Genomic DNA, 26,277 nt, shown 5'->3' on the forward strand with positions numbered 1-26,277 from the left:
AATTTAAAAATTTATAAAAAGCAATTTTCACACATTTGACATACATACAAAATGTCAGTAATACCGTGATACGTTTTCTTGGAAACGATTAATTAATTTTATCTTACAGGTGGAGTTTTTGAGCTACCTTAGACCATTGTTTTCGGTGACAGAAGTCAAATTTTAATCACAAGTGAGATAAAGTACTCACTAGTGAGTTAATTTGACAGTTGCCATTTAACTTGACATAAATCACTCACAAGTGACTAAATTTGACAGCTGTCATTTTACTTGAATGAAACTGCATTTCTTGGATTTTTGCAATAGTTGCACCTGTAAGATAAAACGTCGTATATCACACGTGATCGAAATGCCATTATGAAACTTGTGAGAAGTGTCCCACTCGTGCACAAGCGCACTCGACGGTCAAAATTCTCACTCTTGTATAATGATGCATTTCTATCACTTATAATATAATATACTATTATCCCCATTTACATTAGCTCTCAATACGTGTACGCTTTTTTTTAATAGAAGTGTACATTGTCGATTTAAATTTTTTTGAGTTTTTTTCAGTTTTAAAAATTACGTGTGTCATGCCAACTAAAGATTTCAAATGTGTCACCAACATAACAAAATAATTTTCAATCATTTATAGTCACTTAGTATATTACACAAGAACTTCAAAACTATGACAAATTACTAATTAATACAAAATCAAACATTATAAATGCTTTGAAGAAAATTCCACCACAGCTTTAAGTAAAAAAGAACCATATCGAGGGTCATTGATATTGTTAATTTTGTATCTGTTCCAATATTTTAAAAACTCCCGATGTACAGATTCTCCTGGTTGTTCCGACCATAAACCTCTATTCAAATGTTTTACACAATCTTCTAGATGGTTCATAGTTATATTAACTTTCAAGGTTTCTGAAATTCCAGTTGCTTTGAATGTTTTTTTCAAATTTTCCACATCTTTGAGAGCCATGCCAACTTTTCTGGTAGAAAAACAGTCATCCACAATCTTGTTCATCGCTTTTAGTGCTGAAATAAATGGTACAACTTGCAATTGATGGTCACCACAGACATCAACGTTTAAAAGATGATCCGATTCTTTTAAAAGTATTCGGCAGGCATTTCCTTCGAAAATTTCCCCTTGGTAGCTCTTAGCTATCAGCCCCAATTGTTTTGGCCAATTTAGTACCTTTTCTCTGCCCACGAGGGGAACCAGCCCTCTCCAAAACATATGATTGACGAAGCCTTGTAAAATATGCAGCTCTGGAACGACACATTTTTCTATTATTTGGGTATCATCATCCTCTTCAAATAATGGTAAATTTACTACACTGAAACATTCTCTAGAAAATTTCTTGTTTTTAGCACACGGCGAAAATTTCCAATAATTTTTCCGTAGATCGCCGTAAGTTCTTAAATCTTCCTTCACATTATAATTATTGTCGAAGACAGCTTTTCCGTGATTCAATCTTAAATTCCTCAACGGTACATAACAATAAGGACATGGGTATGATGCTGTAGCTGTCTGCATACCATTGACGATGTCTGTAATTTTGAGGTCTGATACGAATTTGAATGAGATTTTATTAATCTGGGTCAAATCAAGTAGAAGTTTAATGTTTTCATACGTTGCATAGAATTATAAGTCTGTGTACTCCACCTAACTTCCCTTTATTTGCTTGCTGATCCACCACCCTCTGAATATAAGGACCTTTTCCTTTTTGTTTGCAACATGTCTAGTTCTTCCTTTTCTTCAATTTCGTTAGTTTGTAATAAGCCTCTGTCCAATTCAGGTGAATAATTTTCGGGAAAAATGCTTAAGCAAATTTTTAAAAAACCTTAGCCACCGTCTGCCATTAGTTTAATTTCTGGTTTTCCAATTTCTTTCCGTTTATCAACTACAGCTTTTACTAGTTCTTCAGCATCCGCCCAGATAACTGATCTCGTTTCCTTGCACTCGCCGCCAACATCAAACTCTAACACTTTTTCTTTACATAGAGCCGCTAAAAGTTTATAGAATAAACCCACTCTCCATTCTGCAGGGTACCATTTCGGTGATACGACATCACAATGAAGGTGTTTTGCTCTAGCGATAAAACCATTGCGGTTGACTGAAAAGATTGCTTATTACTTACTGTAAATGTACAAAAATAAATGTCTTACCTTCGCTACTTCGTAACTTGTTTTATGTACCAAGGGCATTATGAAGATGTTTATGTTCGAGGGCAACCAGTTTAAAAGGTCGAGAGCCACCAGGCCCGAGAGTTTTTAAGGTGCCCGAGAGCATAAACATCGAGTAATGCCCGTGGTGCATACAACGTTTTATGTTTCACTGCATTTGAATTCGTGAAAATTTAAAAAATTTATAAATTGTGAACTAAATTTCCTAGTTTGCGGTGGCTCGTATCTATGACGACTTGTTTGAGCGGACGTAATAAGCGGGCATTATGATTTATACGCCCTAGGGCATTATAGCCTACTTAATATATCTCGTTGTCAAGGTATAAAAAACAAATAATGATTCAGTGAAACATAAAAAAATATAGAGCCGCACAATTCCACAGGACTCTTGATATATGTTCTTTTATAGACACTGTACATACATAAAAAAAAATGTAACCATGACAACTACATACGGTATTTTAGTTACCAATAGGTTGCAATAGCGTTGCTGCCATTTTCATTTTCACTTTCTGAGTTTTTTTCTTTAACTGAAAACTGCAGAACAGTTTTTGGTACAAAATCGGGGTCTATGTTATGCTATGCTATAGTACTAAAACGCCTGTCCGTCCTTTTTGACACACCCGATATAAAAATTAAAGTTACAAGCAGAAAAATTACTTATCCCTATAATTCCCGACTCGAGTCGCTGACGTGGAAGGTTCGACTAAGTTAGAAATGTTATCAGTTTTATTTCCCGATTTATCCAAGGGTTTTAGGTTGGGCATTTCATTCCAAGTCGATGTAATGGTTCATATGTTTTTTTGCGGAAGCTTGAATTTTATTCGAAATTACAGTCTTGTTATTTTTGCAGTCTTCAATATAACCTTCTGCTACATTGCTACTTTTCCAACCACCGTGTCGCTTCATTAGAGTTGTATCACCTCCTGCATTTTCTAGAAGTGTAGCAGAGCTTCTTTTGAAGCAATTCCCAGTATACTCTTTAGGGCTTTTTTTCTTAAGCCATTTCGCAATTAAGCTTAGTATTTCTCCACATTTTAATTGTAGCATTTTCTTTTGGCGTACCTTAAGAAAGGTCGTTCACTTGACGCGTTTGATGGACGCAAACTTTGGTATTTTGTAATAAATTTTATATTATCTACTTTGGAGACGGTAAAAATTCTCTCAGAATGGGTTTTTGAATCCGGCACCGTCAGAATCAGTATTGAATCTTTATCTTCAACATCTGATACCTTCATTTTCAATAATTCATCTCGCCTAAGAGCACCAGCGATCACTAAACTCAATACCGTCTACAAAAAAAGACAAATAGTAGCTCAAGTTATAAGTAAAAAGTTACTATACCTTTATTAGTAAAAAGTTATCGTTATCTGCCACTTTCAAAAATTCGTTGATATCTTTATCGATGAAAACCTTCGATTTTTTTCTTCTGTATCCTGACCTAACATTCTCAAGCTCCAAAAACCTTTGCTTTGCGCACTTAATAAAAAAATTACTATTTCGTGTTCCTGTGGAAATACATAACTTTTTTTTTTTGTTCAACACTCAGAATTTGAGAATTTTCTCCTGTGTGAACGGATTTTGATAAATGTCACAACTTGTCAAAACGAAACGTCAAGCCAATTTTAAAGATTTTAAGCGATTTGGAGCCTTAAGGGGCTCGTCAAACAAAACAACGTTGGATTCAACTCGTTCGTGTGTAAATTAGGCTATTTTTGGCATGAGTGGGCCAAGCCCACGAACTCGTTAAATAAACTACAGGGTGAGCAACAATAACTGTTTCAGTTGGCAATAAAAAAATTTACATGAAATTTTCAAGACTGTGAATTGTACCTATTTCAGTTTGTTTTATTGACACTATTGACAGCTGGTATACATTTCATATTTAAACGTCTTGGTTTTTGTATTCTTTTATTGATGAAATGGTTTTCTCGTTGGAACATGACATAAAAGTCACCAAAAGTCACCAGAATTTATTGCCAACTCAATCACTAATTGTTGTTCACACGGTACTATTCTCAATTACTTCAATTCAGTTGCGTACTGGAAATTTCGACCAAATTTACAATGCTTTATATCTCAAAAACAAAAAGACTTTTACTGGAAAAAATAGTTATTTGGCTGCGAAATCGTACTTTGACGAACTGAGAGAAAAATTGTCGCCGATGTCGCTTGCGGCAAGACGATCTCGAGGATGTCAAAGGATTTCGCAGCCAAGGGGTACTATGGCGGCCAAAAAATTTTGGCCGTCACTTTCTGTCATTTCAAAATAAGAAATGTAATCCATACTTTATTGTCATTATGATTACCGTCTTGATTATGATTTGATTTTTTGGGTGGTAAATTTCAAAATTCGAAATTATTTTGTCATTTTCTACTACACAGAAGGTTTACCTCAGGTTATCTATGTACGACTGCTCTAATTTTGTTCATTCATGTCGGATTTTTGGAATATCTGAGCTTTAAACAGTTTAAATTGATTGACAGAATAACAATATGCATGTCAAAATGACAAGAATTGAAAATGGGGTTACGGTTCCTAAAGATTTATTTACACTTTATGTAAATGTCAAGATAGTGACGGCTAAAATTTTTTGGCCGCCATAGTACACACCATTTTGTGTGCAACTTAAAATTTGTAATTATAAAATGAACACGTAAAATTTCCTTCATTGTCAATAAAAATAAAATGGGCATACATGTCGCCATGTTACTATAGAAACGACATAAATAAAACAATTCGTTTTGAAAAAATTTGTAGATGTGTCGGTAGAAAATTACGATGTTTCAGTTCCGTGTACTCATCCAGAGTTAAGAAACATTATAAATCGTGCAGTGGCTAATTTGATACCTGGAAATCTAAACGGCAGTAGGAAAAATGTTACAGTGACTTTGAGACTGGTGTAACAAGAAGAATGTGAAAACCGTATCGTATAATGTTGTATTGGCTTACCTATTTATTGGAATTTATTTTTTGTGGAAGGTAAATGTTAAGATCTGTTATGATAAGTTGTATCATCTGCTCTTTTTAGGTGATTTTAATCGTGGGAATATCAGGGGCCGTGCGAAGAGACAAATTAACCAAAATGTCTGTTGATGACAATCAGGATATGTTACTAGATATTTCTCTTTTTGATCGGTGAAATTGGTGAAAAATTAACCTAGTTTACACGTGTCTGTTGTATATAGATCGATAATGGGGATCTTTCTTACCGATCTCTACCCTTTGAAGCGGCCCCATTTGAAATTAGCAGGAATTTCAAACCGGATGAAAATTCTGTACTAATAGTGGCCGTTCCTGACACAAAAACCGCAAATATGCGAATGGATATGTTGTAATTGTGATAATAAATTATAAATATTAAAATTACTTTTACTTTTACGGCCGTCGTCAAGGCAACGGCTGCGAAATTCAATTTCGCGGCCTGTTCTACGCACGCGAAGACTCATTTCGCGTACGGTTGCACACAAGATGTATTTAACTTCTATTAATCGACACCAACTACCGATTTTTTTTGGCATGCATTTCGAAGACACCTGTACTATTATTTAACTGTTATTAACTACAACCGATAACTGATGCTTTATTTGGTGGTTGGAAATATTAAACTCTTGAGTAGAAATTGATGAAGACGGGTCAGGTTGATATATCAGCAGTTTTCATTTGACTATCTAAAGAACTGGGTACGTAACTTTCTGTTATGGCACTTGACTTCCACTCTCCTAAACGTTTTAATTGCACCACATCTCCATTAACAAAAATGGCCTGTAAATGTTTCAACGTTTTGTAACTTTAAGTATTCTGCGATTTTCTTTGGAAATTTTGCAAAAGTTTATGAAAGATTGCTTCGTAATTCCAATTTTTATTCATTTGCGATGACGTCATTATCTAGTAATTTCACGTATGTTTTTAAGCTGGGATCAGAAACAAATTTGAATTAATCGAAAACAACCGTTGTTAAATAAACGAAACTGGGATAACTACAAAATATTGTTCCTACAATCGATGTAGAAAGTAGGTCTTTGCGCTTGCATTTGACAAGGCAAAGTTGACGTTTTCCGAGGACTGTCACTTTGTCGCTCACGCGCGAAAAAATTTACAAAACGCTCGCTCTTCGAATTTTTTGTTAAAATCAGATGTCCAGTGATTATGGTAACTAGGTATTACATTGATTTGGTTCAAATAAAATAATATGTAGTAGTCATAGTTGCGATTGTAGGAAAAATCTTGTGTGTGTTGCGAGCGCAAATGTACATTGTCGATTTCGAGAAAATCTCTCAATCGACAATGTATCACTTTGCGCGTTTAATACCCAAATAGCTATATAAGAAAATGAGTATTTAATGTTGTGTTGGGTGTAGGTATGTAGCGTAAAGTCTGGAACAGATATAGTCCAATTTTTACCCTTTTGCGATAACGTCATTATTTAGTAACTTCAAGTATGTTTGAGTTACGATCAGAAACAAATTTGAATTGATCATAAATAACTATAATGTTTCAAATTTGTTGGCAATTGCTCCGAAAGGTTATGTTTGTAATCAATGTGATAAGTTGTAACCTTTCGACTTCCTTGACTTTTTCTCGATGATTTTTTTTTCTCCCTCATTTGGTGTATTGTTGGTTGCCGCATTCTCTCGGATGTTATTTTTGCGGAAAAATACGAAACAAAAATAATGAGAAAGAAATATTTATGGATCCTACGTTGTGTTTTATTTTTCATTTTGTTTAATTAGGTTCTAACGAGAGGCCGTACCTTCGGAAGGTTTTTCCAAATAGAATTAACGATTGAGCACACTTCACTTAAATTTTATTTAACAAATCATCGAGTGTGGTGGTGTTTGGTACCAACAAATTATAGAAATAAATAAATGAATTTAATAACAGAAGTTGGTGGAAATTTGACCCAATGAAATTTGACTCTCGGCCCACGAATTGAGATCTGACTCATGAATAAATGACTAAGCTGGGCAAATATATGAGTTTATGGCGCGAACAGCATTATACGAGTTTGAGATGCGAACTATGTGATCCGATTTAGATTACAATTATTTCCCCAATTAAATTTAACCCGACGCGATGCCCTGGAATCTCATAGATCACCCCGGTCTACTCCGGTGGTCGAAAATAAAAGGGAAAAAAGGTTCTAACAGGGCCAAAGGGTACCTCTCTTCACGTGTCAGCTGGCCTAGTTTGGTCGCTGGCCCCCTTGGGGGTGACGCGGCTAATTTTGTGCTCTTACGCCGGACCACAGCTTATTGAGTGCGACGGACACTGGCGGTAGCTTCCCGAACTCGAGAATCCAAGACATAAATAATGAATGGAAATGTTTTATAAATATTTATGGATCCTACGTTGTGTTTTATTTTTCATTTTGTTTAATTAGGTTCTAACGAGAGGCCGTACCTTCGGAAGGTTTTTCCAAATAGAATTAACGATTGAGCACACTTCACTTAAATTTTATTTAACAAATCATCGAGTGTGGTGGTGTTTGGTACCAACAAATTATAGAAATAAATAAATGAATTTAATAACAGAAGTTGGTGGAAATTTGACCCAATGAAATTTGACTCTCGGCCCACGAATTGAGATCTGACTCATGAATAAATGACTAAGCTGGGCAAATATATGAGTTTATGGCGCGAACAGCATTATACGAGTTTGAGATGCGAACTATGTGATCCGATTTAGATTACAATTATTTCCCCAATTAAATTTAACCCGACGCGATGCCCTGGAATCTCATAGATCACCCCGGTCTACTCCGGTGGTCGAAAATAAAAGGGAAAAAAGGTTCTAACTGGGCCAAAGGGTACCTCTCTTCACGTGTCAGCTGGCCTAGTGTGGTCGCTGGCCCCCTTGGGGGTGACGCAGCTAATTTTGTGCTCTTACGCCGGACCACAGCTTATTGAGTGCGACGGACACTGGCGGTAGCTTCCCGAACTCGAGAATCCAAGACATAAATAATGAATGGAAATGTTTTATAATAATTGCATACTAGTTCCCCTTGACAAGAGCACGTTTCCCCAATCGGTAAATGCAAGAAGATCACATACTTCGCGGTAAAGAAATTAATATAAGATTCTAAAGAGTCACGTGGTCATCAAAGCTCAAAGAAAATAATATAATCTTTACTTTAGAACGATAAAGAACTAAATGCTGTTTGACTAATTAAATCGCGACTACAAATAATGTACTATGGCGGACAATAAATTTAGGCCGGCCTGTCATTGAGTTGACATCAAAATGTGAAGCTGGCATTATGTTCAACTAACCCCATTTTCGATTTTTGTCATTCTTGTCATCGTGACAGCGATAATCAAAATTAAAATTGGGAAAAGAAGCGTGCACCAGAGAGAAGTGCTACTACAAATCAGTTATGCTAATGTGTCATGATCTGTAAGTTACGAGAAAGGCGAAGGAAACGCCAAACAGCTTGAAAACCTTCAGTCTGACAAACTGACACATCAGTCATAATGACAATAAATGGTCGCTTGCATTGACTTTTTTGAAATGTCAGAAATTTGCCGGCCTAAATTTATTGTCCGCCATAGTACAAGAATTAGAGAAATAATTTACCTTGTGAATGTAAAGAACGTGGTCACAAAATGGCTGCTGGAAGTACTGAACGTACCTCCGGCTACTTTGGAGATCAAACCCCGAGTGAATCAAAAAAGCCTTGTTTCCCGTCCCGCAATCGGTTTTATCATTTCTGGCGCACCCCCCTTTCGCAACCCCTACTTGACCAAAGTGACCAATCAGCTCGGTTCTACTTTACGCCGACCGCGACACCCTTTCGATATCTCTAGAACTTTTGAAATTACAGTTTCCGTTTTTCCACCATCATTTTAAATGTTTAAATTTAGACTTTTGTTAGGACCAGACCGAATGTACATAATTTGTTGGTGAATTAGAACTCTGAAAAAGAACACTAAATTACTGACTCTATACAATAATAAACCTCAACATCAAGAAACAAACACAATCTAAAAAATGGAACAAACAGAATTAACAGGAACACTGAATTACCGACTCTATACAATAACAAAAATCAGCACCAAGAATCAAACATAATTAAAATGAAATAATAGTATATTATACGCCAAGGTAGAGAAGACATTTTTTTAAGCCGAGGGAATAAAGAAGCGAGGCTTAAAATTGTCTTCTCTAGCGTGGTTTATATACTATTTTTTTCACTACTAGATCCGTTAAAACCCTTTCTAATAATAATTATTAATTAAATTTGTTTGTCCGATGCGACGATCCGAGTTCTCATTTTTCAACGGTTGCTATGAAAATTGAAAATCGTCTGTCTACGTTAACCAATAAAATCAAAGAAAATCTTTCGTTGCCAGGTGACGGCTGTTCATTATTGACCTTGGTTAATAATGAAAATTATTATTAACCTTGGGAGAGAAATTCTACTTCTGGGGTCGGTTCGAGAGTCAATAATGACGCCTTCTGAGACTAGTAGTGAAAAAACATAATTAAAATCAGACAAACAGAATTAAAATGAAACAAACATAATTAAAATGAAAGAATTACAATGAAACAAACAGAATTACAATGAAACAAATTAACCTTATTTTGAAACCTAAATTGGGCTTGCAACGCTGTTACGTAATTGTCATGTCATGCAATTAAATTCCGTATAATAGTATATTATATACCAAGGTGGAGAAGTTCATGATTATAGCCAGAGCGCCGAGGGTTGTAAGGCGCGAAGGCTATAAGGGACTTCTCCACCGTGGTTTATACACTATTTTTTCACTACTAGATACGTTAAAACCCTTTCTGATAACAATTATTAATCAAATTATTTTGTCGGATGCGACGGGTCCGAGTTGTCATTTCTTGACAGTTGGTATGAAAATCGTCTACGTTAGCCAATGAAATAGACGACAAACGTTCGTTGCTAGGTGACGGTTGTTCCATTATTCACCACTGGTTAATAATGAAAAATTATTTACCTGTCACTGGGCCAACGTAGAAAAACGAAACTTCTCAGTGTTCTATGACAACCGATAACGCTAGACTTTATTACTAGTAGTGAAAAAAATATATTTATTTGTTCCCTACTTGTAAACATCAGTTTATCAAGTCACTGTATTCACCTTGAAAATGTCTCTTAACTGGCTAGCATGGAAAATTATACTAGCAAGCATGTAAAATTTTACTGGCTAGCCAGTACTACTCTATTATTTGTTTACGCTTCCACTGCTATACAGGGTGTTTTCGAAGTTGAGCCGTTCCTTGGAAACAGGAGGTACTATACATTATTCTTAAGAATTTTAGCCTAAATCTTCTTAGTAAAATGTTTGTATTAACGGAGATAATTGATTGTATATTTTTATTGTTTTCTAAAATTTTGAGTCCGGTCCTGTCTATTTCTCCGCTGTACTAGATTAATAACTGACGTGGTCCAGGATGGTGTCTTTCGGGAAATCGCTCTGCGTACTCTGTGGATGCCGCAGCTGCATTCTGATAACGTGATAACATTGCCCATACATTAGCAACATATCTCCGAGCTCATTATTTTCGTAATAATAAAGCCATTCCGACTAATTAGATGACAACTCTGACAGTATTTTTGATTAACGTCCATGCTCATTTGATTTTTTTTTGTCAATTCTAATTTCTAACAAATCAGCGCAAATTTGAGCAGGACCGGTTTCAAAAATTTCAGAAAAATTAACTTATTGTATCTTCATTGCCGTACACATTTTACTAAGGTGATTTTGGCTAAAACTCTTTAGAACAACGCATACTATCACATGTTAAAAGGAACGCCTCAACTTCGCAAACACCCTGTATATTACTTTTATTCACAATCGGTTAGTAACGTACAGCTTTTCTATCCTCTTAAAGGTTAGAAAGTGAGCGATTACTCGTGTACACATTAATCGGTCAGTAATGGTGAAAAAAGGAGTCAGTAATGACTAATGAGTCGTAAGCGGTTAGTAATGAAACCCATAACTGACCTGTGGTGGCGCTACTGTCGCACCAATCGCGAAAATCTCTGTACGTTTTTCTGGTATCGTAATTTGCTTTTCTCAGGTAAAAGATTGAGTGTTAATTTGTGTGCGGATTCCCGCAATTCTGAGGAGGGTACACTCTATTTTACTATCGCACACTTTGTTTGTTAAAAAATGTGAGCAAATGTCAATTTGGTTTGACTTTTGTGAACTAAAATTTAATACAATCTCAGTCGTGCGCGCCTACTAAGATTTAATATTTTGCCGAAATAAACGATAATATTACGGAGGTTGGTTTTTATTTATTTTTTATTATTATAATGTTGCTTGTTTTATTAAATGATTGATTGTGAATAAAATAGTATACAAACCTCGACGAAAGTCCATTCCTGTGTCTCGAGAACTAGTTCACCTCGAGGGCAAGCCTCTCGGTAAACTATTGTTCTCTCGACAGGAATGGAGCACTTTCCTCCTGGGCATGTAATATACTATTCCTTCCTTACTGTTCTCTCTTCGCGACCGTCCCCGGCCTTATATAATTATTATTATTATTATTGAATAAGTCAACTAACAGACTATTGTCCAAATAAAAGTTGACTAAAGCAAGAAAAACATGAACAGAGTTCAGTAACAGTCAGATACAATTATTACTAGTGTCCCATGTCGGGAGATAATACTGAATGAAGTGTTCATCAAGCAAGCCGATGCAATCGATCTAAATTACACATTATAACAACCAATATACTCGGAAGTGGCATAGTATGAAGATCACAAATATCGTTAAAACAGTTAAAGATGGAACACATCCTAAACGAAGGAGAATTATTAAGAATATTTGTATTAGCTCTAGGAACATAGAAATATCTATGTGATCTTGATGAAATCTGAGGGACACTGATGAACAGACCATTCAAAAGGTACTGCCTTGTAAAAGGTAGGCACATACGAGTTACTGTTTCGTATGTTGAAATATTTAAATAACAAAAAAAAAATTATATCAATTTTGTTTATTTTTTTTTTCTAACACTAATATCTTATACTGTTTCCATTGTGCATTTGAGCTCACACCTTATGTTTCCCATAAAATACGCTTGTCTCTATAAGACACGTCGTCAATAGCAACGTATCTTATAGAGTCATAAAATACGCTCACACACATCATTCAAGTAACATTTTATTCATCATTTTTACAGTAATTATCACAAAAGTGAAAAGTACAATTATTGAATTGGAATTGCCATATTAGCTTCGTGCTCTTGATCATAACATCTTCTTCTTTAACTTCTGCTGTTTCATCCAATGCAAGTGCCGGGTCATCGAAAATGGCAATCTTTACATTTTCTTCAAATGATTCTTGCCGTAGTGTGAATTAACTTTTAATGAAGTTCTACACGCTTACCCCATATCAAGAAAAGCCAAAATGACATCTTCCGTTACCTCCGTGATGCTTTTTTTTATTGTTCCGGCCTTGAAACGAAACATACACCTTTTCGTATGCACTTTTAGACCTCATTGGTAACAAATTGCCCCTTTTTTCTTATTTCTTCTGGAACGTTTTGGCACATTTCAACGATGAAAATTGTTTTTTTCCAAATTTGTTGATATTATTACCATAGTACCCACGGCAACCTCCGCATTTTGTGTATTGTGACGCGCCTCGAATAATTTCTGAATTTATTAAAATTTCTGATAAGTGATAAGATGTTAGTGTTAGAAAAAATCTTGAAGACAACGCGTGTTTTATAGTTTAAAAATCTCGATCTATTAAATCCTCGCTCCCTGCGGTCGCTCTGATTTAAACTACGATCTCGATTTTTAAATCGTCTATAAAACCCTTGTTGTCTTAATAGCTATTAACGCTGATTCTTTAGTAAGTAGCATAATAAATAATAGTCATAATATATGTCAACAAAAAATTAAAAAATATTATCGTATAAGAAACTTAAATGAAAAATACTACCTAAATAGATATAGTCAAAATAGAAACGAAATTTTATTTTTTCTTAGTATGGAAACAGAAAATATAATAAACAAGTCATTATTAAAAAATTAACATTGTTAAATAATAATTATTTCAATTATTATAATGTCATCAAGGCATCATAAAACGGCCAGCAATCTTTAGGAATGACTAGGTTAATTTGTTGCAGGTCCTCAAATTTCTTTTTTGTTATTTTGCGGGTCGTCGAAAATAAATTTCCAAATTGGCATTCTCGCAAATTAATATTTTTCGCACGCCATGGTAACAGTTTATATTCATCATCAAAATCAATTTTGAAATAAATTTCTCCAGATGGAAGATATTGAATTTCCCGCAGGTCAGTTACGACGGGATCCTTTACAGTTGTCCCTGGGCGGATAGACTCATATTTGAGATTGTTTTTATCACCATAATTGATGAAAAACGTGTAATCTGGACATTTAACTTCGTAAGGATTCATTAATTTTTCATTTTGGAGTTTTTGTTTTCGCCTAGATTTTTCGCACAATCTTGCATAATTTGATGGCAGATAAATGTCTTGATTTTTTAGTTTCCTTTCAATGGTAGCATGAACGGAGTCACACTCCATTTGAGTGTGACCCTTTTCCAAAATTTTTTGCGTAATGCACACTTCATATTTTTCGGCAAGATAAAGTAAGGGATTTGCCATAGTTGCATTCCTGTTCTGTGCTGTGCACCCGTCTGAATATATTATTATTGGCTTTTTGTACATGCTCAAATATTTTTCTTGTAGAAAATCTACTAAGCACGATGCAAAAGTAGAGGCCTGTAAATCGGCATTCGTCTCATCGAACCAATAACATCTCACATCATGGGATTCTAAATAATAAATTTTATAGTTGTGGCAACACAATTTGGTTCTGTAATAAAGTGCACTAGCTTTAGTTTGTGGGGACAACTTTACAGCCTGGAGATCAAGTGTGATAACATGACATGTGCCAGATTCAGCCTTTTGTTTATCACTGTCCTTTTCGCTTCTTGCTCTTATCTTCTTGATCTAAATTTTGATGTTTATATTTTTCGCACAAGTCGCATCTGTCTTGACGGGGTGTAAAGACACCTATATTTTTTTCATCTATTGCTTTCATGAAACTAGTTAATGACATATTTTTTAAACTGCTTTCACATTGCTTTTTATATAAATTATATACATCACTCACAGTTTTAAATGTTTCTTCAAGATACAACTTATTCGTTACTTTACGACAGTAATGCGACGGAAGTTTTGGTAATTTGTCTAAAAAATTGACCAAATTGCCTGATTTGTTGTTACTCCCATCTTGCTTTGTGTAGCCCAATTTCTCACCGACCACTCTTTTAACCCAGTTGTACGAAGGTACATAGTTTTACAAACAGGCAACAATCGATTCTGGTTCCACAGGTTATACTTTAGTGTATTTAATCGTCGCTTGTTTTCTGTTTCTGAATCACGTCGTTTCTTGTGTTCTGAAACTACTACTGTATTAGCTACGAAAGTTGTTCGTTGGTCCCAGGTGGTTAACTGCCACAAATTCATAAAGATTTCTGTGCGGATATCTTCTGAAAATTCATTGCACTTATAGTAACCCGATTTAGATTGGAGTATTTAATCGCCATAATCATCGACACTGGGCACGTGAAAACCCCCATATTACTGTCCAAACCCATTTTCAAAGGCGCTTCCACATAAATGTATGGTGTGGTTTATTTGGAAATCGATTGTTTGGACCTTTTGTCATCGAAGGGAAATTAAATACCCAAAAATATCGTCAAATTTTGCTGTATGTAGAAAATTTTGTTGAAGAATTACCGCTGGCACAGTGTAATAGGATGTATTTTCAAGAAGATGGAGCTACGCCCCATAATGCAAGAGTAAATGCGAATTTACTTGATACGATATTTGGCGACAGGTGGATTCGTACTTACAGACCAATTCGATGGCCCGCGAGATCACCAGACCTCACCCCTTTAGATTTTTTTCATTGGGGATATCTACAGGATCTGGTGTACATTACACGCCCAAACAGTGTAGAAGTTTTGAGAGAGAGAATTGTTAACGCGTGTAGAGAAATACCAGCGGACATTCTTTTGAACTCTGCACTGGAGGTTTCACGGCGATGCCAAGTGTGCATTGAACAACAAGGGATGGCTTTTGAGCAATATTTAGTATAAAATAATTAGTTCGAAAATTTTTACTTGTTCTGTTTTTTGTTTGATAATTTTCACAATATAAAAATGATTTTTTAAACTTTATTTTGGTTTTCTGTGCAAATCTTTGCTCATGATGTAGAAGGTAGCCCCGCTTATCCTGGTGAGGCGCTCCGCAAAAACGAAAAGCGCTAAAATACAGCTAGAAAGCAATATAATGCAAGTACGATTTAAGAAGAATCTTATCTCGACCACCGTCATGTGTACGGTCGCGGGGTTCGCTCAAAAAATCCTGGTTGACGATCACGTCTATGCGGAATTCGACAAGAATTACAATATCAACAAGGAGTTCAACAAGATCAGGAACAAGGGGTTGTTTGACTCGTGCGAGCCTGACAATTAAAGGACACGCTGTTTCCGTACCTCGAATGGAGTTTAGATCTGACATGTAATGTGTCGGTCATTTCTTCAAAGGTATTCATTTTTACTCACGATTACGAGGAAATGCAATTTTAACAACTTGTCAAATTCTTTGCGTAACAAATGCTCTAGCTGACAGGTATCACAAAGCAACATGATTTTATTCGCTTTTTCATTAAAATGTCTCAATTATTATTTATTAAACATTTTTATTTCTTCAAAACTTTTCAAAAAACAAATAAAATTTTTATACAGCAATGTTTAGAAAAATAGTGACTTTAAAAATAAGTAATGAAAAACACATGTCACAATTTAAAATGAGAAAGTTAAATGTCACCCCACTTAAACTGCTTCTTTAAAAAATAAATATTATATGGCAGTTCATAGTCCTTTAACCGCCTTTTCTTTTGATATATCGCTTATTGAAATCGGATAAGAAATAAAGTTGCTAGAGCATTAAAAAAAAAATTGGATCGCTCTGTATCTATTCGCGTTGTACGTTATGTTAATCATATGTTAATAAACCAAATTAACTACATATGTACTAAAATTTGATAACCGCATCTCACTCAGCCTTTCCAGTCACACTACCGCTGTCGATTGTTCCGGCAACAGGCAGCAGCTTCACCCTGTAGGAGTCCGGGTAGGTGGGGCAGCAACTGGTCAGCGTCGACACTGTCGGACTTGCACAACTCTTCGACCCGTTTGAGGAAGGCGACCGGGTCCCCTTTGCCGTTGAAAGTCACTCTCCAGTCCTGCCCTTTCACTGGCCGGGATGACCGCTCCGGAGTCAACACTGGAGCACTAGGCGCGGGCACTTGTGTCAGCACTGGAACACTGGGCACGGGCACTGACCTTGGCACTGGTGCACTTGGAGCGGGTCCTTCAGTGGGCACAACCGTCTCGGCTCCACGGTCTTGGAGAAACTTGGTCAAACGTCGCCTCAATTCATCGACCGTTCCGGTGGCCTCCAGTCCGGAAAGCATTGCGGTGAGGGCCTCCTTGTTCAGCTTGTACACCCATGAAACAGACTCGTCTCGCTCCGGGATCAGCGATTGCGGGCCTGCTGCGGCACCCGGAGTCGGATCCGGGTTCTGGGGTGTCGTCTCGGTCTTCCCAGTGGGTCCTGTCGGTTTGGTCGGTGCCATGATTCCTAGCGCTCGTTTTCTCCCTAGAAAGACGGTTTGCGGTTTCGCAGCGCGCGACTAACTCCGGGGTGATTGGCGGTAATCACCTCACCGGAGAAGGGTCCGTTCCGGGTGTTAGTGGACGGTCAATCAACTCCGGGGTTACCGCTGGCTGTAGCCGCACCGGAGCTTCCTGAGCAGGCGCTAAGCGTTAATGGGAGACGCTCGGATTTTTCCGGGGTGATCGGCGGCGATCACTCCACTCCGGAAAAGAAATCCGTACAGGCGCTAAGCAGGCTGATCGGGTCCGGGGTGACCGGCGGCGGTCCCTCCACTCCGGAAATCCGGATCGTCGGTCCGCGGACAGACTCCGGAGATTACCGGCGGCGATAATCTCGCCGGAGAAATCCGTGCGGGCGGCGCTAAGCAAGCTGATCGGGTCCGGGGTGACCAGCGGAGGTCACTCCACTCCGGAAATCCGGATCGTCGGTCGGCGGGCGGGCTCCGGAGATTACCGGCGGCGATAATTTCGTCGGAGGGTCCGTACGGGCGGCGCTTTTCCTCTTACCCGGTTCCTGACAGCGGTCCCTGCTCGGGCGCCAAATTATGTGACGATCACTTGGATTTGACGCCGGTCGGTCGCGGTATGCCTCGAGCGCCAGTCCCTTTTTTCGGCTGTGGTGGGATGCCACACGGCCGGGGTAACTCTGCGGAGTGACGGCGTCCAGCTGTCAGCTGTCAGGGTGCGGGGTAAGGGGAGAAACAAACAAACAAAACCTTTATTTACACTATTTACAAGGGGACCACCTGGTGGAGGCGAAATCCTCCGGGGATGGTGTCAGTGACCTGGGGGATGTCCTCGGCGGCGAGGTAGATAAGGGGGTGTTCATACTTACGTCGGTCGGCCCTGGAACTTCCTCTTGACGGCGTAGAGAGCGAGAGAAAGCGGATCGGGGTGCAACGGGGTTGCGGGGGTGTAACGGGATCCGGGGGGGGGGGGAATAGGGAAGGCCTGGTTCGCTCACTAGGGGAGCGAACGGGCCGGGAACAGGGGATGATCGGGATGACCTGGTTCGCTCACTGGGGGAGCGACCGGGCCGGAAACAGGGGATCAGCGGGTGACCTGGTTAGCTCGCTAGGGGAGCGAACGGGTCGGATGAGCGGGATGACCTGGTTCGCTAACTAGGGGAGCGAACGGGCCGGAAACAGGGGATCAACGGGATGACCTGGTTCGCTCGCTAGGGGAGCGAATGGGCCGGATGAGCGGGATGACCTGGTTCGCTCACTAGGGGAGCGAACGGGCCGGAAACAGGGGATGAGCGGGATGACCTGGTTCGCTCACTAGGGAAGCGGACGGGCCGGAAACAGGGGATGAGCGGGATGACCTGGTTCGCTAACTAGGGGAGCGAACGGGCCGGAAACAGGGGATCAGCGGGATGACCTGGTTCGCTCGCTAGGGGAGCGAATGGGCCGGATGAGCGGGATGACCTGGTTCGCTCACTAGGGGAGCGAACGGGCCGGAAACAGGGGATGAGCGGGATGACCTGGTTCGCTCACTAGGGAAGCGGACGGGCCGGAAACAGGGGATGAGCGGGATGACCTGGTTCGCTAACTAGGGGAGCGAACGGGCCGGAAACAGGGGATCAGCGGGATGACCTGGTTCGCTCGCTAGGGGAGCGAACGGGTCGGATGAGCGGGATGACCTGGTTCGATAACTAGGGGAGCGAACGGGCCGGAAACAGGGGATCAGCGGGATGACCTGGTTGGCTCGCTAGGGGAGCGAATGGGCCGGATGAGCGGGATGACCTGGTTCGCTCACTAGGGGAGCGAACGGGCCGGAAACAGGGGATGAGCGGGATGACCTGGTTCGCTCACTAGGGGAGCGAACGGGCCGGAAACAGGGGATGAGCGGGATGACCTGGTTCGCTCACTAGGGGAGCGAACCGGCCGGATGAGCGGGATAACCTGGTTCGCTCACTAGGGGAGCGAACGGACCGGAAACAGGGGATGAGCGGGATGACCTGGTTCGCTAACTAGGGGAGCGAACGGGCCGGAAACAGGGGATCAGCGGGATGACCTGGTTCGCTCGCTAGGGGAGCGAATGGGCCGGATGAGCGGGATGACCTGGTTCGCTCACTAGGGGAGCGAACGGGCCGGAAACAGGGGATGAGCGGGATGGCCTGGTTCGCTCACTAGGGGAGCGAACGGGCCGGAAACAGGGGATGAGCGGGATGACCTGGTTCGCTCACTAGGGGAGCGAACGGGCCGGAAACAAAGGATGAGCGGGATTGCCTGGTTCGCTCACTAGGGGAGCGAACGGGCCGGAAACAGGGGATGAGCGGGATGACCTGATTCGCTCACTAGGGGAGCGAACGGGGCGGAAACAGGGGATGGGCGGGATGACCTGGTTCGCTCACTAGGGGAGCGAACGGGCCGGAAACAGGGGATGAGCGGGATGACCTGGTTCGCTCACTAGGGGAGCGAACGGGCCGGAGGTCGGGGGTCGGAAGCGGAGTCGGAGTCGCAGGTTGTATCGGGACCCGGTTCGGAGCTGGTGTTAGGAGCGGAATCGGGATCGGAATGAGCTCTGCAGACTCTGCGCGGTACTTTTGTTGACTGGGTGGCTGCGCGCGGCCGTCGACTCGCGGCTGTGGCGGTGGGGGGAGCTCTGTTCAGCGCGGAGTCCGGGTATGTCAGCCGGAAGAAACACGGGTTCCGGGGCGGATTCGGTGGACGCGGTTGAGGTAGTCGGCTCCGCGCTAATTTTCTGGCCCAGCTTGGAGAAAGAACGGAATTTTTCCGACACCGGGAACGTTTCCTAGTAACTTCGTTACAACGTTATCAGAATGCAGCTGCGGCGTCCAGAGAGTACGCAGAGCGATTTCCAGAAAAACACCATCCTGGGCCACGTCAGTTATTAATCTAGTACAGCGGAGAAATAGACAGGACCGGACTCAAAATTTTAGAAATTAATAAAAACATACAATCAATTATCTCCGTTAATACAAACATTTTACTGAGAAGATTTAGGCTAAAATTCTTAAGAATAATGTATAGTATCTCGTGTTACGAGGAACGCCTCAACTTCGAAAACATCCTGTATAGAGTACTCGCCTCCATGAACCGAGCTTTGCATTCAAAGTGCCAAATGTAAATTTAACTTCTGCTTCACCCTGTAGTTTTATTATATATGTCACTTCGGACGTGCTACTGGCAGTGGCAGCTTGTCAGGTGAGGCAACTGAGGCCGGGCCTCATCCTCATTTAAGCATGAATTTAAATAAAAATTTATTTTTAAGAATTAGTATTTTGCAGATTTGTTTTTATATTATTGTTAGATTTAATTCAAGACTTAAATTTATTTAACAGAAATACAATCACGAATTATAATAATTACGGCACATTGGCCCAAAAACCCAAAACAACAGAACAAAAGCAAAAGAACAGAACAAAAAGCGACAGTCGTTATCACCAAGCCGTCCGAAGAGCAACAGTAAGAGTTTTCAAGGGTCGCGCCCCTGTTCTCAAGCAATCGGGGAGGACACGTAGTGGCGTCTCTCTCTCGTCTTTCTTTTTTCGAGCGCGCCAGATTCAAATTTGAAATTGTCGCTAACATTATAATTATTTTATAATTTAATATACAGGGCCTTTCACAACTTGCGCCCTAGAGAAAAAAAGCACCTCCCGACAACAATAAGTTGTCAAAAGATAGAAACAAAGTGTTGTGAAGTAATCGAGCTTTTTCGATTACCAGTTGAGTGAATACACAATTAACTTCAACAATAATATATTGAAGTAAAAAGGACGTTACAGATAAAAATTGGAGATGTTACTGGTTACAAGTTTTCATGCGTATTGTATTCTTGTGTTCTGTCTAAAACGTAAGTAAACGCAGGAGCAGGTATACAGGGTGGGGGTGCGCAAGGGCGCGCATTTAACATATGCTCCCCCCGTTGAAAATTTGTGAACTTTTAAAATGATTATTCTAAATTAATTTTACAATGATAACCTAATTAATAAATATGGATCTACTAACATTATGTGTGTTGTGTTCAATCTTAATTCTACTCACACGGCACTGGACAAATTTTTATGATTGATCTTTTAAACACGCCGCGCACTGTTTTTACTGACACTACACGGCACTTGCCATCTTGTCCTGGATGTAGTTCCGTGATTCGACCAAGGGGCCAATGAAGCGGAGGAGTGTTGTCTTCCTTGACGATGACCAATGCTCCAACTGTTGGTCCGTCATTGGGGGTCGATCTCCATTTTGTCCGTTGCTGCAAGGTGTGCAAATAATCTTGCGACCAACGACGCCAGAAGTGCTGCCGCATTTGAGTGATCAATTGATAGCGAGTCAATCGGTGCGTGGACACTTCTGTGATGTCCTCTTCGGCGGGTGCCGTTAGTGGGGTGCCAATCAGGAAATGTCCGGGAGTCAGGGAAGTTAAATCATGGGGGTCATTTGATAGAGGTGTGATAGGACGTGAATTTAAACAGGCCTCTATCATTGCTGGAAGCGTGTACATTTCCTCAAAATTTAGCATTCGGTCACCGAGGACGCGTTGGCTAACGTCACAAAACCCGTGAATTTCAATATGGTTTTGATGGGAAATGACAAGTCGCGGTATCCGTATGTCGCCGAGAGCATGGAAATTTTGTAAGAAGTGGTTCCATGTCGTGTGAAGTTCGATGGGGAGACTTTCATCCCAATTTAATTTGGTTACCCATAATTTTTGCATGATTATTATTCTACCCGAAATAGTCACAGGACCAACTAACCCCAGGGGATCAAATATTCGCGCTATGACACTTAGAATTTCTCGTTTGGTAATCGTTTTTGATTGATTCGGTTTTAAATGAATTGAATATTTTATGGTGTCCGAGTCACAATCCCATATTACACCTAACGTTTTTGTCGTCGGTTGCTTGTCGAGTGATATATTATTATTGTCTTCCATTGCGCGATCTGATATGCTTAACTGATTTGAGTGTATTTTGTGAAGTTCAAAACCACCCTTGTTTAAAACCGTGTTAATTTCCTTAAATATTGCATTAGCATTATCGACAGTATCAGCTCCGGTTATTAGATCATCCACGTAAAAATCGCGCAGGATGACCTCTGCCGCTTTTGGATGCGATTTCTCTTCCGCGAAGGCTAATTCCTGTAAACATCTAGCAGCTAGGAACGACGATGACGCGAAACCGTATGTTACCGTATGTAGGTAACTGGTAAGTTTTGACGGGCTCATCGGGTGTATTCCGCCAGAATATTTGTTGGTATTTGCGATGATCGCTGTGCAATTGTATTTGTCGATACATTTTCTTTATATCGGCCGTTATTATTATTTTGTGAATTCTGAATCGAATCAAAATGCAAAACAGATCTTGCTGCAATTTTGGACCCACTAATAAATTGTCGTTAATTGATTGGTTGTTACTTGTTTTGTGGGATGCATTGAAGACCACTCGCAATTTTGTAGTGGTGCTGGCCTCGTTTACGACGCTGTGATGCGGTACACAGTATCCCGAATGGTCAGGTTTTACCTGGGACATGTGTCCAAGTTCTAAGTAATCCTGCATAAATTGAATGTACTGAGCTTGTAAATGCCGGTCTCTTTGAAGGCGTCTTTCAAGATTGTAAAACATTCGGAGTACTTTGTCGTGAGAAATTCCAATTTTTGGGGGTCATTTATGAGGGGTAATTTTACCGTAAACCGACCGGATGGAGCCCTGGTGACGGTTTCCGCAAAATGTGTTTCGGCAATGTCGTTATTGTTCGAGTTGGTACCTGGAAGCTCTTCGAGTTGCCAAAACTTTCTTACAACCTCATTTAACTGAATGTTCGATATATTACATTGGAATTTCCGGCTGTTGAAATTTGTGTTAAACAGAGGACCGCTGATGATCCAGCCTAACTGTGTCTTTTGCAAAATGGGGCCGTTTTTGCGTAATCGAATTTGTCCTACACAAATTAGGCTCCAAAACATTTCGCTTCCGATTAAAACATCTATGGAGTTGGATTGATTATAGAGCGGATCGGCTAATTTTATATTTTTCGGTATTTCAGAAATGGGCTCAAATGATTCTGTTGGTATGTTGTCCGTTATTTGAGTTACGATTAGGCAAGTGATTTCGCGATTGAAGTTGTTATGGTCTGAATGCAAATTGATTCTCATCGCTTTGTCTATTTTTGATATGCTGCAAGCAATACCCGTAATCGAAAAATTGACTTTGGTTACGTTATCTAATTTTAACATTTTGACGGCTCGCTCGGTAATAAAATTTGACGCGGACCCATTGTCTAGCAGAGCTCGTAAATTTACCTTTTGACCTCTTTTGCTTAAGACACTGACCATGGCGGTTGACAATATTACGTTATTGTAAGGGAATTTGGAACAGCGATATCTAATGTGGTATTAATTCTTGTTTTTTATTGTTTGGTTGAAATTTTGCACAAATATTACATTTACTGATAAATTGTTCTATTTGATTATTCACATTAGGCCAGAATATTAATTTTTTGGCACGTAATTTGGTCTTAGTAATACCTTGGTCTGATTCATGCAATAAATATAACTTTTTTTTTAATGTTGGTCGGAATAACAATTCTATTACCATAATAAATTAGGTACTATGGCGGACAATAAATTTAGGCCGGCCTGTCATTGAGTTGACATCAAAATGTGAAGCTGGCATTATGTTCAACTAACCCCATTTTCGATTTTTGTCATTCTTGTCATCGTGACTGCGATAATCAAAATTAAAATTGGGAAAAGAAGCGTGCACCAGAGAAGCGTGCACCAGAGAGAAGTGCTACTACAAATCAGTTATGCTAGTGCGTTATGATCTGTAAGTTACGAAAAAGGCGAAGGAAACGCCAAACAGCTTGAAAACCTTCAGTTTGACAAACTGACACATCAGTCATAATGACAATAAATGGTCGCTTGCATTGACTTTTTTGAAATGTGAGAAATTTGCCGGCCAAAATTTATTGTCCGCCATAGTACATATATTATTTTCAGCAATCAATTCATTCATAAAATTATAATAATACTTCAAATTGTCCGCCACCTTTTTTTAATCATTAGGCCATGTATTTTTGCAATAAAATAAAACTTTCTGTAGAATTAAATCAATCTCAGTTTCTCTTTGTATTTCCTTTAACTCATTGCAATAATTAACATCAATCCTATTAATACAATGAACTGTACCTTCTATATCTATTTCATTATCAAATTTTTCCTTCAAAAAATTTCTAGATAATAAATCTGCAATAAACATAAATTTTCCAGGTGAATATTTTGATTAGCTAATCATTACTTCCTGATTAATTAAATTAATCATGGACAGTGTTTTTCAAACCAAAATTCAATTATGATTAACTAATTAAAAATTAACTGAAAGTTTGTTACGTTGGTATTAACTTTTTTGTCAAATTTGACAACTTGGTGGTTTGTGATTTGTGACAATTTCAAATGTGTAATTTTGGTTGATCCTAATTTTAGTTAAAAACGATTTCTTAGGTAAGTAAATAAGTGAATTCATCATCTTCTGGGAATAATAGGAAAAATGTTCAAAAAAATCTATCTTAAATAGTGATTAGGAAAGAAGCAATTTAAGCTGACCAATGCTGTTGTTGATGTTAAGTTACCTATTAATTAGTTTTCCTGCTTTATTTGTAACTATGGATACATTTCAAATGATGCATATGCATTGTTCGGTATCCGCATTGTTTGTGCAATGACGGACGTTTTTAGGTTATAGTATTTTTCAGGTTATACTTAGTATTTCTGCTAGGATGTTCTCTATTGGGAAAACGAACTGCGTACTCCTGAGGAGCAACTGTGGCGCTCTCATCACACTGTCCATATAAGACAAGCATATCAAAATATTCTGAAGCGGTAAACATTACGCGTTTTTAATGACTTGTCAGAATTGTCAGAAATAATTTATTATGACATAATATTCAATTTACAATGTCTTTGCAACAATCAAATTTGTTTCGATAGTTACCAATATAATTTTTTAAGGTAATATTATATCTACACGCGATTGGTCAATTAAAAACGTTCTTATTTTAAAATCCAATGAGGATGGATTTTTTTAAATATTTTTCCTATTATTGCCAGAAGATAATGATTTCACCGTGTTATTTTGGTCCGCCAGTTCTGGGAGACCCTGTATATTAAACATGTGGGATTTATCAAAATGAGATCATTTTGTAGTTAGCATGGCGAGTACAAGTGCGAGTAATTCTACTAAGCGATCTGGCAATTTCTCTCAAGAGGAAGAGCAATTGCTTGTGAGCCTAGTGACACAAAATAAGCATATCGTTGAAAATAAAAAATCGGGCGTTATATCCTGGAAAGATAAGCAGGAAGCGTGGAAAAGGATTGAGGCAGAATTTAATTGCCAAAATACGCATAATTTATATCGCAACATGAAAGGCCTCAAAGAGAAATATGCAAACCTAAAAAGGACTACGAAGCAAAAATTTTCGAAAAATAGGCAACAAATTTTAAAAACGGGTGGAGGATCTTGCGAAACTATTAATTTTACGGATATAGACACAACGTTGAAAGATATATGTTGCGAATAGCAGTATATATACAGTCGATTGTGCCCTTAATGTATTTAAGGATTAGTTTAACTGCTTTCCAGTGAACCTTCTTTGGTTTCTCCTGATAACGGCTCACCCGGTTGACTGCAAATGTGATGTCAGGTCTTGTCGCCACAGACAGGTACATTAGACTCCCTATTGCCTCTCGGAACGGAGCCGTCGCGCATTCGTCCTCTCCCGTCAAATGAATGTGGGGGCCCAACTCGTCATGTGGGTTGGCCGGAATGACCACGGGGTTTGCATTTTCCATGTTGAACCGCTGTAGAACTCTTCTCGCTCGATTTGCAATCCCAGGAACAAGTTCACTTCGTTGTGAGTTATTTCGAACTCCTTTTGTAGTTCGTCGAGTATTTTGTTAATTTCCTCGTGATGAGTTCATCGTCAATATAGATTGCGAGCAGAATCTTGTTCTTTTCGGTCTGACTAATGAATACGCATGGATCTGCACTCGTTGCCTTCAAGTTGAATTTCTGCAAAAAATCAACGAACCGCCGCACAGTGTAAGATTTTGCCAATCTAGTGGGACAAAATTATAAGATCTATGGAAAACGGATAAGTGTGATCAAAATTTAATAAAAATGCTTAGAAAAACCCGATAATACTTAACAAACATTTTATTTGAGATATTACATACTGTTACCACTACTGGAACCGTCAAAGTCATCACAAAATGAATCACTGTCACTTTCGTGTATCTGTTCTTCACTTATTTGAATATTCGGTGCCTTTATGAGTTTTAAAACAGAAGGATTAATAGTTGGTGGTCTAGAATTTTCTTCTATTTTCAATGACATAATCAGTGGGTCCGAACTTATTAAAAGATTA

At 39.2% G+C, this 26,277-nt stretch overlaps 1 long non-coding RNA gene across 1 annotated transcript in view; it reads right to left on the reverse strand.

Moving 5' to 3' along the window:
- Positions 1-2,097: 2,097 nt before the first annotated feature.
- LOC138126119 (uncharacterized) overlaps positions 2,098-26,277 on the reverse strand; it is a 33,398-nt gene continuing 9,218 nt past the window's right edge. The window contains exons 2-3 of the long non-coding RNA XR_011157643.1: positions 3,523-9,643; positions 2,098-3,470 (exon numbers count right to left, since the gene is read on the reverse strand). This is a non-coding gene — a long non-coding RNA (uncharacterized lncRNA). The remainder of the gene's footprint in view (positions 3,471-3,522; positions 9,644-26,277) is intronic.

Source organism: Tenebrio molitor, chromosome 1, assembly GCF_963966145.1.
Source record: "Tenebrio molitor chromosome 1, icTenMoli1.1, whole genome shotgun sequence".
NCBI lineage: Eukaryota > Metazoa > Arthropoda > Insecta > Coleoptera > Tenebrionidae > Tenebrio > Tenebrio molitor.